The sequence below is a fragment of the Halichoeres trimaculatus genome, unplaced genomic scaffold, assembly GCF_033239565.1.
Source record: "Halichoeres trimaculatus isolate MK-OKI-2021-1 unplaced genomic scaffold, fHalTri1.1 fHalTri1_scaffold_1, whole genome shotgun sequence".
Lineage (NCBI taxonomy): Eukaryota > Metazoa > Chordata > Actinopteri > Labriformes > Labridae > Halichoeres > Halichoeres trimaculatus.
In genome coordinates this window covers 27,750,506-27,768,773 of record NW_027437179.1, presented here as the reverse complement: position 1 = coordinate 27,768,773, position 18,268 = coordinate 27,750,506, and positions in this window count along the sequence as shown.

The window sequence follows — 18,268 nt, the reverse complement described above, 5'->3', positions numbered from 1 at the left end:
TCTTATACCATTTGAAAGCCTGTTTATTTCTCTTTTTAATGCTGCCACATTTATAAGACACATGCAATTGTAAGCTTAACAGCAGACCTGAATATGATGGATGCGGCTAGGGATGGGTACCTTTCACATTTGAAACGATATGGTACCGATGCCTGGTACCTGGCAATCGGTACCGGTACTCAACGGTACCGATTTTCGGTACTTTTTTTGTGTTTATGTGGTAAAAATATTAATTTTTTAAATAATAAAGTACACTTTCTTTTTTCAATTTAACGTATTTCCTCTTCAATATACAACCTTGCAATGCCGTGCTCATGTGCAGCATGGATTATCGCCTACCCTTCCACTCCATCACAGTCACAAGGATGCATCTAGGTGCCTAAACATGATACCTTTTGACTTCACCTGAATTGGTACCTGGTACTTTTGACAGAATTCGGTCGGTACCTATAAAAGTACCTGATTCGGTACCCATCCCTAGTTGCGGCCATGAAAAATTTGCCAAATCTTCTCTCTAATGCGAAACAGCTTATTGTGCTGTTGCTGTTGTTTCTTGTTTTAAGCTTCTGGTGCCCTCAGCTGCTGACAATCAGGTGCCTGATTTGCGTCTTATTGGTAGCACCTGTAAGCATGGGCCCTGCTACAGGAGGTGGACGCTCCAAGGATTGATGTGTGAATGGTTCTTCTACATGCAACTGAGGCAATGTCCACATGTAGCCGGGTATCCGGAAATTTTATTTTTATACTTTTAAGCCTGTCATCTACACAAAAATGCAGTTTCATGTCACTAAAAACAATGTTTTCTGAAAACTCTGGCATAAGTGAAGATTTCGGAAAACTCTGGTTTCGTGGTTTTGTGTAGACATTGGGAAACAGAGTTTTTGGGTGATAAACGTCCCAGCTGAATAACAGAGTTCGTTCTGATTGGATGGCGCAGATTTCAGGACTGAAAAACACTGACAAATGCGAGTTTGGAATGCTCCAAGTTGCACTCATTGGCATATTTGCCTGCTGCATGTGGACAAAAGTGTTTTAAAAACAAATGAGGGGGGATATTTGTTTTTGAAAATGCTTGGCTGTGTGTGGACATGGCCTCAGGCTTCTGTATGTTAAATGAATAAGAGCGCGGTCACACTGGCCATCCAAACCGTGCCGTGCTTAAGCATGATTGCCCCTCCGCAGCGCTGTTCCCCAGATGGAGAGCACGGCCAGCAGTCACACTACCCCTGTATGAACCAGACTTTAGCGGGTATCACACACGCGCACGGCCCGCCTACGTCGTCGTGAAGCATCTGTTTACATGAAGCGGGATCTCATCAGAGTCATCACAATGAGACACAGAGAGCACTGCTACAAGTTTAGAGACTTTTGGACTGATGGTGCGTTGTTTTGGCCCAACGCAGCCCTCTAACACCCCTGCTTTGTTTAAAATGATTGTTGAGAGATGCGCTCGCAGCGATAATACGTCATGGATCGCACATGCTGTCCGTATGCTTGTGCTCATGCATGAAGTAAACCGTGCCGAAGCCCACCTCTCAGAAGCGTGCCAAAGCACGGAAGTGAATCGTTCTTGAGCACGATGCTTGTTGCGGTCACACTGGCCATTCCAAACGTGCTTAAGGGCTGAAGCGTGCTTAGGCACGGCACGATTAGCCAGTGTGACCGCGTCCTAATTTGTTAAGTTCCCAATACTTCTTGTTTCTTCGTACTTCAATAATCAAATCCACTTAACAACAAACAGGAGTGAGTGGCAGAATAATCAGTTACATATTGTCAGAGACAGTTTTTCAGAGGTGCAGCCCACATACTTTCACAAATGCATTTTACTTTCTAAACTGTGGCATTTAAAAGGTAAACACACAGGCTTTCCAACAGTTCATTTTATACAACAAGAAATATACTATCAAACACAAGCTGTCTCACTTTTTGCGTTAAGTTTACACAATAAACTGTTGCAAATCTAACTTTGGACAAGACATTTATTGTTGTTTAAAGAAGTCTACATCTCCAATGCAGGAAAAACTCCTCCTTGCATGAAATGATCATCACAACCCAGGAATGAAAGTTAATTGTTTGGACTTAGTCAGCAATAAATCAGCTGAAAGAGTAGCAGGTAAAACATTAAAACTCATCGCTGAGGTCAGTCTGTTGTAGGAGCAGTCCCAGCTTTTCTCAACAGTCATCAGAACATAAGAACCATGCGTGTGTATTTTTTTATTGTAATAGATACAGCAATATTTGTCTGTTATTCTTTAAGCGCAGTCATGCCTTCAGGGGGACATTGACCTTGTTTGGAGATTCATATTCAGAGTCCGCAGTGTAATTACTGAGTGAGCACTAACTAAAAAAATATTTAGGATTTTCTGCTATTTTTATTGGCTCAGTGAGATGTGAGCAGTGTTGACTTTTAAAAAGAGAGCGTCATCTGAATAGTCCACTCTGAAGCTAAAACAACAGATTGTCTGTAGTGCTAATAAATGTAGACACTGGTAGATATGAAATTAGACAAACATTTATACCGCAGAGAAATATTTTCTGTTCACATTTGTTCCTCAGTCTTTTGTCCCAGAAGCTGACTGTGACTCAGCCTGAGCCCTGTGGGGCTGAAAGTGGCACAGCTGTCTTCTTTAAATGACACAACTTTGTCTCATTGTATGTGGCTCATGTGTCTCCTGCCTGGGAACAGAGGGGAGGGCAGCTGTGGTGGGGTGATTTGGTATGAATTAAATCTGTTTCCTAACAGGCTCCACGAGGTCTGATCCTGCTCCCGGCATGCCTCGTGGACTCTCTCCACCAGTATCAAGCAGAGGGGAGCATATATATTACACGACTTCAGCCCTTTTGCCCCTCTGCCTTTTTGTTCCTCATTGTAGAACGACTGAAAACAATAAAATTAGTTTTAAATTTAGCATGACTTTGTGGCTAAAGGTGGCCACAGCCTTGCTACCTGTGGTTGGTTGAGGGGGTCTGTGTAATATTTTTCCCATGCAGTGATGTGGACGTGGGCCTCCTGAGGGTCTGGTCTGTCAGTAACATTCTTCAGTGGGATCCAGAGCGAGGGAGCGAGAAGGAGAAAGAGTGAAGACAGTGAGAGGAAATGACTCTGCTTTTTGTTTTACTCTGCCTCCAAAGTGGTCAGCTTTTGCTGTTGAACTCAGTTTTACGTCGTCAGTGGTCTGATAGGGGAATACATGGGACTTTTCCCGTAGCCTGGGTCTTTAATAGTTGGAAGAGAGTGAAACCAACTCAACATGTACAAATTGTTGTTTATTTTCTTGCTAATTTTCCTCCATTATGTTGTTGTGCTACTATTGAAAGACAAAGAAAAGGCTTCACTAAACCACAGGCCTCATTTCTTGTTTTCCTCTTTCTTTTACCATTCCTCTGTTTATTGACAGTTTCTTTTGCCTGACAACGTGGATGTCCTGTTTTTTGTCACTTACCACAAACAACATTAGTAATGATCGAGTGTAAGCCTTTCTGTTAGTCTGTTGATCGAGATATATGAACTATTTGATGGATTAACACTAAAGCCTGGTTTATACTTTTACATGAGATTGGTGCCTTAACCTACACTGTAGGTCTTTGTACTTATGCAAAGGTCAACGTGCACCTCCTCCCAAATGTAACTACATGTTGAAACGACACAGACTGCGACTGCCCTGTGATTGTTCCTGTGAGCTGGATCATGTTTCCAGTAGTTCAAACATTTCCAGAATCGCCGTACACAGGTTGAAAATGTTATCATATCTACTCTTCTGTGTATTTGTTTGCGTGCGATGTATTAGCTGCAATATAACCAAATACATTCAAAATCACACAGATTGTTATCAAGTTAATTCTGGTGACCGTACATTCTCTTTTACCTCCTCGTCGTCCTTTTTTGGTTGTAAAATTATGTCTAGGGGATTTTACAAAATTCTCTAAATATCTGGGTTTTGCTCAGCTTGTTAAGACCATGAATATCTATAATTCTGATGTATTTACCTGTCAGGATGTTGAGCAAGAACTCAGCAGGCAAAAGACCGAGGCCACTCCTGCTCTGACATCAAAAGAGAAAATATGCCCAGACTGTCAGTCCTCATTTTCTTTTTCTTTGGTTTTGAGCCATTACCTGTATTTTCACATTTGCCCAAGTAAAACAAGAATGCAATGTATATTTTTGCAAGAATTAAACTTATTTTTTGGGCAATGGGCTGCCTCTATTTTTCTTTTTATTCAAGCAAGATGTAAGGCTTTTTAGTGTTTACGATATAGAAAAGTGACACTTCCAACAGAAAAGGAAATATTTAAATAAACATTTGGCAATGTCTCCAAGAGGCTGGGTAGGATGTCCTTTTTTGGGGTTTTTTAGAATATGGCTAAAGTTAATCCAATATCTATTGTGTAGTGTGATTGTTTATCTCAATTATTGCAGGTTTGTCACAATGTAATATTACCATTATTGTGATTGTATAGTGTGTGTTGTAATGTGTGATTGTATGTTTCTCATCTCTCCCTGTGCTCCTTTAACTTTTTTTGAGCAACTAAGAGGCCGTTTACACAACAACAGTTTTAGGGTGAAACACCAAAGTTTTGTTGTGTTTCGGACCTGCGTTTACCCGGAAACGGCGTTTTAGCTGACTGAAAACGCAAACTATTGAAAACGGCCTCCAGAGTAGAATTTTTCTGAAACTACTGCCACCGTCTCCATATAAACAGGAAGCCACCGTTTTCAGTGGAAACACTGGCATCACGCTCTGCTTCAGGCAAACAACAGTACAACAGTACCGTTGTTATGATCGTCGCGGACTACGGTGCTGTGCTTGTGTTGTTCAATCTGCTGAATCTGCTGACTGTCTTTCAACAAAATGTGCATTGGTTACTCCACTTTTGCACTTAGTATTCACCAATACACCAGATGATCACCTCAACTCTACTTCGGTGGAAATCTACCAAAAGCTGCTTCTGAACAAGACAGTTTCTTGCGACAACTACAGGCATTGCATGCTTGCTACAGCGTTTTCGGTTCCTCAGCGTTTCCGTCTAAATGCAGAGTTCACATCTGAGACTCTGGTCTCATAAACCATTGGAAGGTAGAAGTAAAATTTTATGTAGTAATAGTGCCTACCTTAAAGTTCTTGGATAAACTTCTCAACACAAGAACATGAGGAAATTGCCACTGTTCTTTTATCTCTTCTAAATTAGTGGTTGGTTCAAATTAGCCTCACAGAGCAGCAAACATGGCTGCTGAATTTCGTTTTTAGTCCATGTACCAACAGAGTTTGAAGTCCGTATTTACAACGCCTTATCATAAATTTACCCTACTTCTGCAGCCACTCTCGTTGGACTGGGTTGAGTCCCTTGTCCTTTACCCTTCTCCTCGCTCCTCTTCCCCCTCCCTCCACATCTCATCCTCCTGTCATCACTTGCTCTGATGAGGCTGTGAAACAGGTGGCTTGAGAATTCAAAATGACTTAGGAGAGATAGGAAGCAAACAGTTGTGTATGTGTGAGAGAGAAGAACAGAGGAAGATTTCGGCTGTGTCTGTTCCTCAAAGACAGAGAAGGAAAAAAAGGGGGCCACACAAAAACACACTAAATTTGGTTTGCTGATAATTTCATCTGAAACTACTGCAACATTTCTTTTAGCTCTGCCTCGAAGTTGTTTTAGATTCGCCTCCCTGCCTGTTGCCAGAACACACCTAAATTAAATTAAAGTTAATGAAATCCATCTTGATTCAACCCAGGGTCCTAAAGTATCACAGATGCAGAGCTGGAGGCAGAGACGGATTGAATGGTTTATACAAGACAGCAGTCATCACTGTGGCATTGTAAAGCTCAGTTGAAACAGAAATACTTAGATCAAATGATAAGACGTTGTTTTAATGTAACACCAAAAAGAAGCCCTAAAAAACCCTTTCTCATCTTTACAGACTGAAAGTAACTCTGCTTTGGCATCTGTTCCAGCAGCAGTCGTGTTGTGACAGATCCTGCATAAGTTGTCTGGAGACAGTATGGCACATCAAGCACAAACTCTAAACTAGGTCTTTCTCTGTGGCTTATCTCTCAATTTAATTAACTGAGAAAATGTTGTTGGAGGGATGTCACAACTGTTGGTGGAACCCCAAGTCAATCCCAGAAGAAAGTCCTGCAGTCTTATCACCTTTGGCTTTCCCATCAGCACTCCCACAGCCAAACGCTCAAGTTACCAATCAGCCCCGCACATTTCATGGAATTTCTGTTCACAAGATTGTTGTACTGGAAGCAAGACATTTTTCAAATTGTGGCAGAGTTTGGCAGAAGAAAGTGCTGTCAGAGCACTTATTGGTTTCAAATCTGACTAAAATGCTTGATACATCAGTCAATTAGTTTCTTCTAATGGATTGTGAAACTAAAGAGAAAAGTGCTGTAACTTGAAAATGTTTCTTTACTAACATTACTCCCTGCTATTACCGCATGTTGACAGTTTTATGGTGACTCACTTGGGACCAAGTCCAGCCTCAAACTGGCACATCTGGCTCTTAACTCTGCTGTAAAAAATATAGACCCCAGTTGGACCAGTGCTGGCCAAAGTCAGCAACTTCATCTTGTCTTTGTGAATTCGACACAGAAAAATTGCATAGTGTATTAAGATCTACTGCTGGCTGAAACAGTTTGTGCTTATTTGTCCAGAGATTCCTGCTCTATGTTGTTTTGAACCCACACAGAGGATTCAGATATTTTACCATCTTAAAGTGATACTCCGGGATGGAACAAGTTGGGTCCTATCACAAGGTTTAGGGCAGAAATTACCCCTACAGCAGTGTTTTTGTGCAGCAGAAGCCCAGGGCGCTCGCACCAAACACCCCCACCCTGTTCGTCTGCCAGTTTCCTCTGCATTCAGACGGGGCCAATTTTTACTTGACCAAAAACACAAATAAACGGACTCCCACCAAAAAAATCTGATATTGGTCTGCGTTCACGCTTTATTTAGAGAATTTTCAGTGTGTTACTTTCACACAAAAACACAGCTAAATAAGGCTCTAGTTCTCATCGTGTCGTAAAACGGCGCTACCTTCGCTGCAGAGCCACAGCTGGCTACGAGGCGCTTGCCGCTTAGTGTATCAGTCCATGCGCGCGGCGTGCCAGATATACACAAATGCAGGTAGTCTGCCAGGACGAAGAGACATGATGAGAACTAGAGCCTTATTTAGCGGTGTTTTTATGTGAAAATAACGCGCGGAAAATCTCTAAACAAAGCGTGAATGCAGACCGATATCAGATTTTTTTGGTGGGAGTCCGTTTATTTGTGTTTTTGGTCAAGTAAAATATGGCCCCGTCTGAGTGCAGAGGAAACCGGCAGAGGAGCAGGGAGGGGGTGTTTGGTGCGAGCGCCCTGGGCTTCTGCAACACAAAAACACTGCTGAAGGGGTAATTTCTTCCCTAAACCTTGTGATAGGACCCAACTTGTTCCATCCTGGAATATCACTTTAAGACCGCATGGACACCACCTTTCATGTTGTGCAATAACTACTTGAAAAATTTGGTCAGAATCCCAGTTCCATGTGTCTCTCCTCTGCTAACCCGTACAGATTAAGTTTTCATAGTTTCTGTTCAGTCTCTCTGAATCTAGCTTTAAAGATATGTGGCAGAAGTTGCACAACCGCGCAGCAAAACGTGTTTCTGATACAAACCAACAGGCTGAGTCAGTTCAGCCAAGGCTTAGATACTTCTGGCTGTATGATGGGTGTGAGCCTGTGTGAATAAATTCCACATTAGCACATCCACTCTAAAGTAAGGTTGACAGATTAAGCTTTGAATAAATACTCTCGCCTCCACAAATGAAGAGCATTTTTTTTTTTTTTTTGCTGTTGCACAATATAAACTGTTCAGCATCTCCTGTCTATGTTTGAGTTTGCTACAGCTGTGCTGTAACACAGGGTTGACAAGCTCATTTCCAAACCTAAAAGAAGCTGTAAATGGGAACAATACTGCACTGTACAATGCTGGGTGACAGAAGCAGTTGACAGGCTTGTGTTGAGTTTGACAGGTCTCAACATCACTTCCTTTTCTGAGGCATTTTAACAGACACGCTGAGCAGCACTACCCCAAATACACACACATACTCATACACACCGTCCCACTCACTCTGTACGTAAACCAGCAACACATGTAGCCAGCAATCTGATTGGAACAGAGGGGGCGATTAGAAAGGCAGCCTAGGGAAAGGTGGCGCCTGTCATGTGGAATGGATCTCATTAAAAGTATGCCCCAGGTCACACTTTGATGGACAGGGAGACGTCAGTCATCTGCCAACTAGATTAGCAGAGACTAAAGCCCCTGTCCCTCCTCTCTGCCCCTTGAGAGCCCACAGCATACCAAGTGGGTCCAGACGGACCCTTATGAGTGCCCCGCAGCCTCCGTCACACCTTTCACCTTTGGCTTGCCAATCATAGAAACAAACCAATACATCCACCTCAGAACTCAGTGAAAAGCCAACCTGCTGTGTCTAAAGGCAGGTGGTAGCAGACCTTTTCTTTTCCTCCTTTCCCTGGTGTATGGCTGCTTTCCCGTCTTAAAGGCCAAAAGCTTGACTGAGAAAGCCTGACATCATAATTCACACACTGCACCATTCAAATATAGAGTTCTCTCGTCATCAACAAATTTAGCTAACTAACAACGCATTTAGTGTACAGTTAACCAGTACACTGCACATAATCAACATCAACATTATAACAGTTTCAAAACAATTCAAACAAATTGATACATTTCTGTGATTTCTGTCCATTATTAATTTTCTGCACACAGCAAATCAATGCATTTTACCATATTTGGCTAAACCACAAAGCCTGGGTGTTGCTTTCGTTGTAGTTATAATGGACAGAGCTAGGGGTGGGAGAAAAAATCAAAAAACAATACATCTGGATTTTTTGTTTGACAATATCAAAATTAGGATTTTGTTGTCAAAAAATCTTCTTTTATTTAAAATTTAAGTTCTTTATTTCAGTCATTATATATTAACTTTCACCCTCTGCTGGAAAAATGTGGTGAAAAGTGAAATGTTTCTCTGACTCACGTGATGTGCATTTTATGGGAAAACACGGTTCCTGATAACATCTGTGGGCATTATACTTATTGTTTAACTTTTTTTTACATGGTCTGGTGTTTAAAAGAGTAATTAAAAAATCTCAAACAATCATTAATATTAAAGAATCCCAGTAAATTGAATCGGCACCCCAAAAATCGTAATAAAATCGATTGCGAGAAAAGCATATTGTCCCAGCCTTAGACAGAGCTGTAGTTTTTGTTTGCTTACAAAGAAAAGTGTAAAAGTCACCTCAGAAGTTTTGGGCCTATTGCGGGGGGAAAAACTTAATATGCTCTTTTATTTATTTATTTTTTGCCCCCTTGAAATTCATAATTGATGACAGATTGATTCTGAGATCAGAGTTTCAGTCGTAGAACTGGATCCAAGTGCTTCCTTTAACACATTTGTCCATGCTTCGCACTTCATAACCAACAAGAGAACTGGGTGGGACTTTCCTGCAAAGTACTCAACTGGTTTAAAGCTTACCTAAAAGACTAATACTACCTTGTGTCTATGGGTAACTGTATATAAGCAGACAAAATTAACTTGGGAGTCCTTCATGGCTCTATCATGGGGCCTCTTCTGTTTCTCATCTTTATGCTCCTACTAGCTCAAATTGTTTTTAAAACAACAAATAAAATTACCAAATGACACACACTGAAGTGGTTTTTGCAGTCTATGAGAGACTGAAAGTCAGTGAACAGCTTCATGTGTTGCACTGTTCATTGATCTTAAATCTAACCCTCAGCAACAAAATAAACAAATGCATTTCCTTAAATGTATAAACAGTTCTTTAAAGAGTATGATCTGTGTGTACCCAGATCTAAGAAGTGATATTACAGATAAAATAAAAACTGTTTCAGGTGCATCTTTGTTTTCAGGCTAAATTGCCAGATGGCAAAGAAAATAGATAAATGATTAGAAGGTAAATTTGAAAACTGTCAGTGTGGCGTATTCTTCTCAAGCCTCTTTCCTTGTTTAGACTCTCTCCCTCATTTTTGGATGTTGTTGTCTTTGAGAAAAAAGGACATGCACTGTAATCATACAGTGACCCACTGTTTATCCCAACATTCCCAAGAGTTCATGTCTCCAGCAATAGACCTGTGGCATGATGCCCAGGACAGGGGCTGGGGTTGGCTCACTTTGACAAGCATGCTAGTCAAGGCTGTGCTAGCTTCCCTCAAAGCAGATCAGGATTCCTAATAATGTCCGACACGCTGACTGACGTAATACTAAGTCCATTCGAATTACGTCTAAATCTGGGGCTGGTAAAATTCAGGAAAAGATTTGGCAATGGATAGAAGTCATTCTGTCTATTTTCAGAGCTGAGGATGGGCTGAAGGAGATACGTCAGTGTTTAATAACCCTCATCAGCATTTCGATTTGTGACAAGTGGTGCAGATATATGAAGTATCCCAAATTTAATCCATGCTGGAATCTGACCGGCATGCAGTGTGTCATTCTTCATGCATCCACGCTGTGAAAGGCCAAAGGTGGTCAAGACAGATATGAAGTGATATCATCTTCTCTGTCCGTTTGTTTCTGTGAAGATTTATTCTCTGGAGCATGAAGAGTGAAATAAAGACAGCAAAAACCTTTTCTTGTGTGACTTTGGGTTACTAGTTTGGCATGCACCTTCTCTGGTTTGTGGTGCTTAATCAACTGCTCCAAACCAGGTGGAACATGACAAAAGGTTATTGTTCCATCTAAACAGTCATACAGTATGTAACCAAACTATCAAGGATCAAAATAAAGCTACCACAATCCCAAACAATCCAGACTGGATACTGTTTGACCAAGTTGAGCTTGGTCTGATAGTTGTAATGAATTGAGACTAAATTCGACTCTTCCTCTACAGCTCTAGTGCGACTAACTCGAGGGTTTGAGGGTAACGGTTCGGTACATTTTTAGGTACTGTATGGAACAACGCAAAACCATTTGCTTGTTTAGCATGTTTATTAAAACAAAAACTTGCCAATATACAGCGAGGGGGGAGGCTCTTCAAGCTTCGGTTGGTCGTTAGCAGCAGCCATGATGCACAATTCAGACACAAGCTCCTGTGGCTACGGAAGCTCTTTGATATTCATTTTCTGATTGGCTCACCATGAGACGTCAAATCCACATGATATGCACATGATCGCAAAGCACGAATCACAGACCACTTTCCTCATGAATATTAAAACGCCTTCCCTGCTCAGCCAATCATAGACAAGTACTCACGGGAATATTAAAGAGCCATGTGCAGTGGCTAACGTTAACTTACTGTACTCGTTCGAATACAGCGCTGTACTGAACAGAACGGCCTTATGGAGCGGTTTGGCACAGATACGTATACCGTTACACCCCTATTCTACACTGTCCCGCTGGTACTCTGATTTTAGTCTCTGTCTGAAACGATGTGTTTTAGCTGCCGTCTCTTGAAGGGCCACACTCCACAAGCCCCCCTTCTTTTGGCTTGGCCAGCCCTCTGGAGGCCTGTCAGGAACAGAGCTATTGGTAGACCTTGGTGTTTGAGGCCCGCCCCTCAAACTTGAGCCTTATGTGATGACCTCATCATCCTCATCACCATCATTATACTTTTGAAAAAGACTTTTAAAAAGTTTACGGACAAATTCAGGGATTTATACAAAAAAATAGCGGTTTAATAATTGGCAGTAGTAGAACATCCATTTCTCATAGAAACACTTTTTAAAACATATTAATTTTTACTTCATTTGAAAATGTAGAACCAATGTAGTCGTTACAAAAAAATATATATATATATATATCTCTGTGGCCTTAAATTTAATACTTAGGGAGGATAGAGAGGCATATGAAGCGAATATATTTTACTTCCACTCAGAACCAGATCATCTCCCAAAACCCAAATACTAATGTCTTTAAAGGTCATGACTCAGTATAATGATTATGGCTGATTGCAGAAGTTAAACAAAGGTTGATGGATATTACTTATCTTTTATGAGAATCAGCAGATGCGTGTTTTGCATTAAATCAAGTCCAGTGAGAGAAATAAAGGTCTCAGAGTCTTCGTCACATTGGCTGAGGGGTCAGGGGGCTGAGCTGTGTATGTGATACCAGCCGTCTATTCCTGAAGGATTGTGACTTTTAGACATCTTTGCAATATGAGCTTCCACTAAACGCCGCTCTGGGACTTTTCTCCTGAGATACACGGGACCCGGGTCACTGGGCTCTGACACGACCCTTCACCTCTCCAGTACTTACTTTCTCAACTGATGTTATGAAAGCTGATATGTATGGGAAATGTTAAGTGGCATGCTTGCTTTGTTGTTTGCTTTGAAATGACTTGAGGACATGAAGAAGCATGTTAATTTGTGTAGAACATGGCAATCAATTTGTTGTGGTTGTAAGCATAATGTGGATTAAATTCAAATGAGATCCATCAGGAGCTGAGATGCCTGAGGTGTCTCTTGGTTCTTTCAGTGCAAAATTAGATGACAGCAAGAGGGTTGAGCACAATGCAGCAGGAATCACAATACATTTACTAATCCCTTCCTGAAAACAGTAGGGGAAAACCCCACATGTAGCTCACCCCGAGGCTACCCACATTCCAATTTCTTTGGTTTATTCTGGACTGACATGCAAGCAATAAGGTTTTCAGAGGGGGTTGGTGGAAACCTCTTTTTGCCAAACAATGACTACCAGAGCTGTAAATGTCAAGCAACTGTAATTTGACTAACTGAAAAAGGGAAGGAGTGTAGTGGGGGGGTTTGTGCATTTTGGTTTAAGAGTGGTTAAGTCATAATGATGGCATCCACCTGCTGGGAATCAAATTGTACGTACAATTAAGTAGCTATGGAGGTATTTCCATAGAAATGAACTAAAAGCAGCAGTTCAGCACACAATAACATAATGCAGATAAATTCCTGCACTTAATTTTTCATTTATTCAAAATATGCTATGGCTAATTGTTTGGGAAAATAAGTGAAATGACAACAGCTAAATGGAACCATCTTCTGATTCATCTGAGCTGTTTGGTGTTGTCTTGTCACTGCATAGATAATAACACATTTTAGGTAAAGCAGCAATTTAAACAGCGTGATACTGCCGAGTTCATTCAACATGTCTTTTTTTTCCCGGTGCCAATAGAGACTCAGCTGGACTATCTACATCTGCATCTTTTTCTCATTAAAAATTGCTGGAGAGTCTGCATGCATTCACAGCAGAGCGAGAAAGCGAAGGAGAGATCGGGTAATCAAGCTCCTGCTTTTCGCAGATTGTTGCCTCACTCGCATTCCCCTCATTTGACTGTCACTCAGCGAGATACCACTTTCAGCCTCACCCTTTAATCATCTGTCATCCCTGCTAATGCAAAGCGACTGCCTGTGCCGTGTAGGAAATCAGCCACATCTTTAGTGTCACTTCTTGTTAACGTAGAGAATCAGGTAAGAGAGCAGAGTACTTAGTTACTGTATATCCACAGAGCCCTGAGTGGTTAAACCTTTAACAGTGAATTTCTCCTCTTCCATACCACTGCAATTAAAGCTTTGTGTTTGTTTTGTAGCATGGCATTTTTAAAGCCTAAAGTGGTGTTTTAGATATGACAGCTTGTGCCGTTGGCATCTACATAATTGGAACGTTTTCTTGACACTTCAGGAGTGCAACTTTGCATCTACACCAGTCTCTTGCACGTCTTTCCCTCCATTCACACAGCTGGAGGAGCTCTCTGCCTCACCAGCTTCCAGTTCCCAGGCACAGCTGTGCTCACTCACCTGCCGGTGGGTTCAATTTTTAATACTAATGATGCTTTAGACGAGTCGAGCCTGACACTCACCTGCAGTGCAGCTTACTGTACGGTTAAAAGAGGAGTGGAGGCAGACCTCGTTTATGTTTGACAGCCCACTGTGGAGGGAGAGCAGCTGAAACACTAATGTTTCTCCTTTATCCTCCCCACATGTATGTCATTTCTCAGTTGGTAGCAGAGCCCTTGTAGCGCAGCATCTATACTGTACAACCCTGACCAATCTTTTTCCCAAAGTCCCAACTGAGTTCTGTTACCATGGCCACGTAAACTGTACAACACTCACTGGGATGCCTTTCTCATAACAATCTTGCTGGCACAGCAGGAACACAGAGACACATGCAGACCTATGAACTGCTCGTTGGTGTTATGCTGTAGAAACCGTTTCCTGTGGCTGAGGACGACGTGTCAGTGGGAAAATGACAGGTGGAAGTTATAAAGTTAACGATGGCTGAATTCCAGTTCGATGCTACTGCTGGAATTATGAACAGTGGCTTGCTGTCACTCTGTCCTGGCTTATTGGGATGCCTCAAAAGGACACAGACATTGTTAATGTTATTTTTAACACCTTACAGTATCTTTCCTGCTTTTTGCCTTTAAATGAGGATGTGAGTGCTGAGGGGTTTTTATTGATTGCTGATGTTTTCAGGAAGTGGGAAGACTGTGAAATTACATTTTTAAGAGACGAAGGAATATGCGTGTTTAGTAAACTAGAGGATAAAATTCTACCCTTCCCATGCAGTATTATCTTCATGAAAATAAACATAGATATCAAATGACTGCATTATGATCCAGATAACAAGTAAACTGAGCAATGTGTAACCAGAACAGGCATATAAACAGTAATGTCCACAGAGGAACATGGACTGGTGGGGCGAGCTCTGCTAACTTCAGCCAGAAAAATTTAAAGGGGACATATCATGCTTGTTTCTCCTTTTCACTATGCCAGACTAGGATGCCTGTAAAGCATTTCTGCCCTCAGTACAAGTCATTTAGTTCCTTCGTTGCCCCACAATAGCGTTCTCAATATCCTCAGTTAAGGCCATTCTGAAGATCTCGTTGAAACGCTCCGTTTCGAGAATGACCTCCAGTAACCTCTCAACGTCACAGCCCTTTGTGCTCTGATTGGTCAGTTCTATCAGAGGGGTGGAGGGGGTAGAGCCAGGGGGCGGTTTTTGCAGCATGGCAGTATTTACAAAATCGCCACATTGAATGGAGCAGACCGAGTGAGTTTGCTGTTTGCCAAAACTTCACCGTAAGGCATTGATAGCACTAATAAAATGGCAGAGTTTAGGATAAGTCCTTTTGTATTGGACCCTGAGTCAGACCCGGACGGTTCTGCAGCTCAGGAGGAAGAAAATCCACCTCGACACAGATCATCTCAGGACGCTTCAGTGTGGTGAGTCAAACCGGTACTGTTACATGTATAGTTTATACGTTTATACTCGGCTCTTGGTGGGTGTATCCCTCGGTGGTGGTTGTGTGACTAACTGACTTCACAGAGGAGGAGCTGCTTTATCAGATTCCTTCAATAAAAAGAGAGGATCCGTGGCCAAGTTGCAATGACCTATTTTCAGAGGCATCAAATCTCGTTCTTGTTTATCAGAAAAATACAATATTTCATTTTTTGAAAATTCAGGGGGTGAAAGGTCTTGTTTTCAAATTTATTGGATTATATGTTAGTATTAAATCAGGGATCAGCACGATATGTCCCCTTTAACATTATTTGCTGGCAAATTCTGCCAAATTTTGACTGTTTTATTATTATTTGCTCACCATTATTCTTTTTGGCTCATTAAATTCAGATTTTGGGGCTTTTACTATGGGTCTGGGTGTAATAAGAATCCAAATACTAACTTAAAAAGGGATTTATTATTCACATGTCACGTCAAATGATTGAAAATAAAACCAAACCAAAAAGCACAAACTGACTCACCCAAGGAAGAAGCAGGGCAGCAGTCCCAATATCAGCTGCCTCTTCCTGCTGCAAACAGCAGTGATCTTTTGAAAGCTGAGGACCAGACAGACATCAGAGCACCTGCAGGGTAAAGGTACAAAGAAGAAGAAGGAGGGAGTACACAGACACATGCAGCTGTGACAGATGCGTTGAATGTGTCTTCACAACTTTACTTCCTGCCTTAACTTTTTCCTCTTTTTTCACATTTCTCATTTTAAAGTTAAAAAAACTCCCCTCCTCTTGTGAAGTGGCAGTGCTCTTAAAATTTGAGTTGCTGTGAAAAGAGCCAAAATGACCCAAAAAGTCCTTCACATTAAAATGCAGAAACAAAAACATAAAAAGCCCTTTTTCAGCAACCTCCACAAGTATTTTCCATTCTCACTCCAGTATCAACTGGATGACAGGATTTTTCTGTTATTTAAAAAAATGTTGAAATCATTGTTGAAAATGTAGCTGTTTTATGCCTTGACAATGATATTGTTGGGGTTTGGTTGGGTTAAGACACAGACATGTCTTGGTAAGCCTAGAGGAGAGATTTAAATAAACACTTAGTTAAGTTAGAGGAAACATTGTGGTTTTTGTAAAAAATGACTTTTCCATTAAGGTTTGGGGAACTGTGTTGTCATTGTGACAATAATAAATACATGTTTATGGTTAGGAAATGATTGTGGTTACAGACAAAAAACAAACTGTGAGTGTTGACAGGAGACGGAAAACAAATAGCAGTTCACTGTGTTAACATTCTTGTTGTTGACTCATGCTGAACTCAGTGGACTACCAATGCCTTCCTTCACCTTCTATTCTGGAGCAGGAGGAGTCCTAACTCTTCTTGTTTAACTTTAACTTTTAGTTGTTCCCCTCGGATTAGAAGAAAGTCTCAACAGCTTACCATCTCATTCTTGTCTCTGCTGCTCTTTTCCCAAGTGAGGATTCCTCCTAACCTACCTAACACAATGAACTCCAACCCTGCAACCCCCCACATGCAATCCATCAACACGCCATGCTTTTTTACCTCCAACCCACGGGCATGACATGAACATTGCCCTACATATCAGACTGGTCATGCTCTGAATTGGGGTTATCCCTGCACCCACTCTGGCAGACCACCCTCTGGTTGTGTCTCCTTATGTGCATAAACAAGCCTAACCTACTGATATGGAAACAGCTTTGTACTATAGGGGTTTCTAATGAAGTCATCCCTGCTGAATGAGAGAGTCCTTTATTCATTTAATGTTTGGTCATGGATCTAACCTAAGATTTTTATTCATTCTGAGAATTTCCACTGAGTAATATTAATGTTAGCCTCTGCTTTCTTGACTTCCCCTCAACTCAGGGCTGCGTGTCAGTATGCTTATAATGGTATTCTCTTAATCCTGTTGTAATTTGACCCAAATACTACACTGACTCTGCAGAAAGCTTTATTTATTTAGTGCGCAAAGTTATACATATGCATTATACTAAAGCTAGGTTTATATTGCCAAATTAATTCATTGACATTTTGGTGTTGTTAAAAAAGGCATTGATTGTCACAACTGTCTGTTTGTGCTGTTCTTCTCTTTGCCCTGTAATGACACACTGGCAGAATTCATAGATGGTTATTAAAATCCCATCCATCCATTTCCTTTTCAACATCTGTACAAGTTGGTAGCATGTTTCATCGCGGTTTGTTTGTATTGAATTGTCCTGAAGTGTGTTAATGATACTGTTCTGCAAAGGACACGGCCACCTACAGGATGAGTGTGAAGCGTGAGGACGTCACCAGCCAGAGGCAGCTGACACGTCCTGTCACTGTGACCTGGCACTGTCCTGCCTTTCCACACACAGCTAAGCCTGAGCTCAATCACAGCCAAAGTCCTACGCTTCACAGCCAGCACAGGAAGCACAGCTCGCAACACACACACACACACAAACACACATGTTCCAGGATACACATGCAGGAGGGTTGCCTGTCAGTTCCCCAAACTCTCCTCTTTGGAGTACTCTCACCTGTATAGTGTTTCCATGGAGACCAGGCACACTAATGAGGTAGTGTGTGTTTTTGTGTGTTAATATCTGTGTGTGTGTGTTTGGCGGGGGCAGGTGCCATTAGGTAGAGGCAGGTGATGGGAAGCAGCGTGGGCAAACTTGTCTAGCAGAGGAAAGAGCCTAATCCCGTTCCTATCCAAAGAAAGTATTCCAAAGTTCATACTGCATTTATCTGTAAGTTAGCTCAGTGAGAGATAGACCAGAAGATATCAGCTCATAAAAAGAAGAAGGATTATTATTTATTACCTCCATGTGTGAGTTATGAATCATAAAGCTGTGTGTCCAGGGAGGCGGGATGAAGCAAGGAAACTGTGAGAGCATGTGAACCTGCGGCCAATTAACAGTGGAGATGAAGCAGATGGCTCGTTTGGCTGCTAAAGAAGGATTTTCACTGACTCCCATGACCTTGACGACTTGCTGTCAACAAGCAAACACCTCAAACTTTTGATTGGCCACAAGAGACGTCTATAAATAAAAAT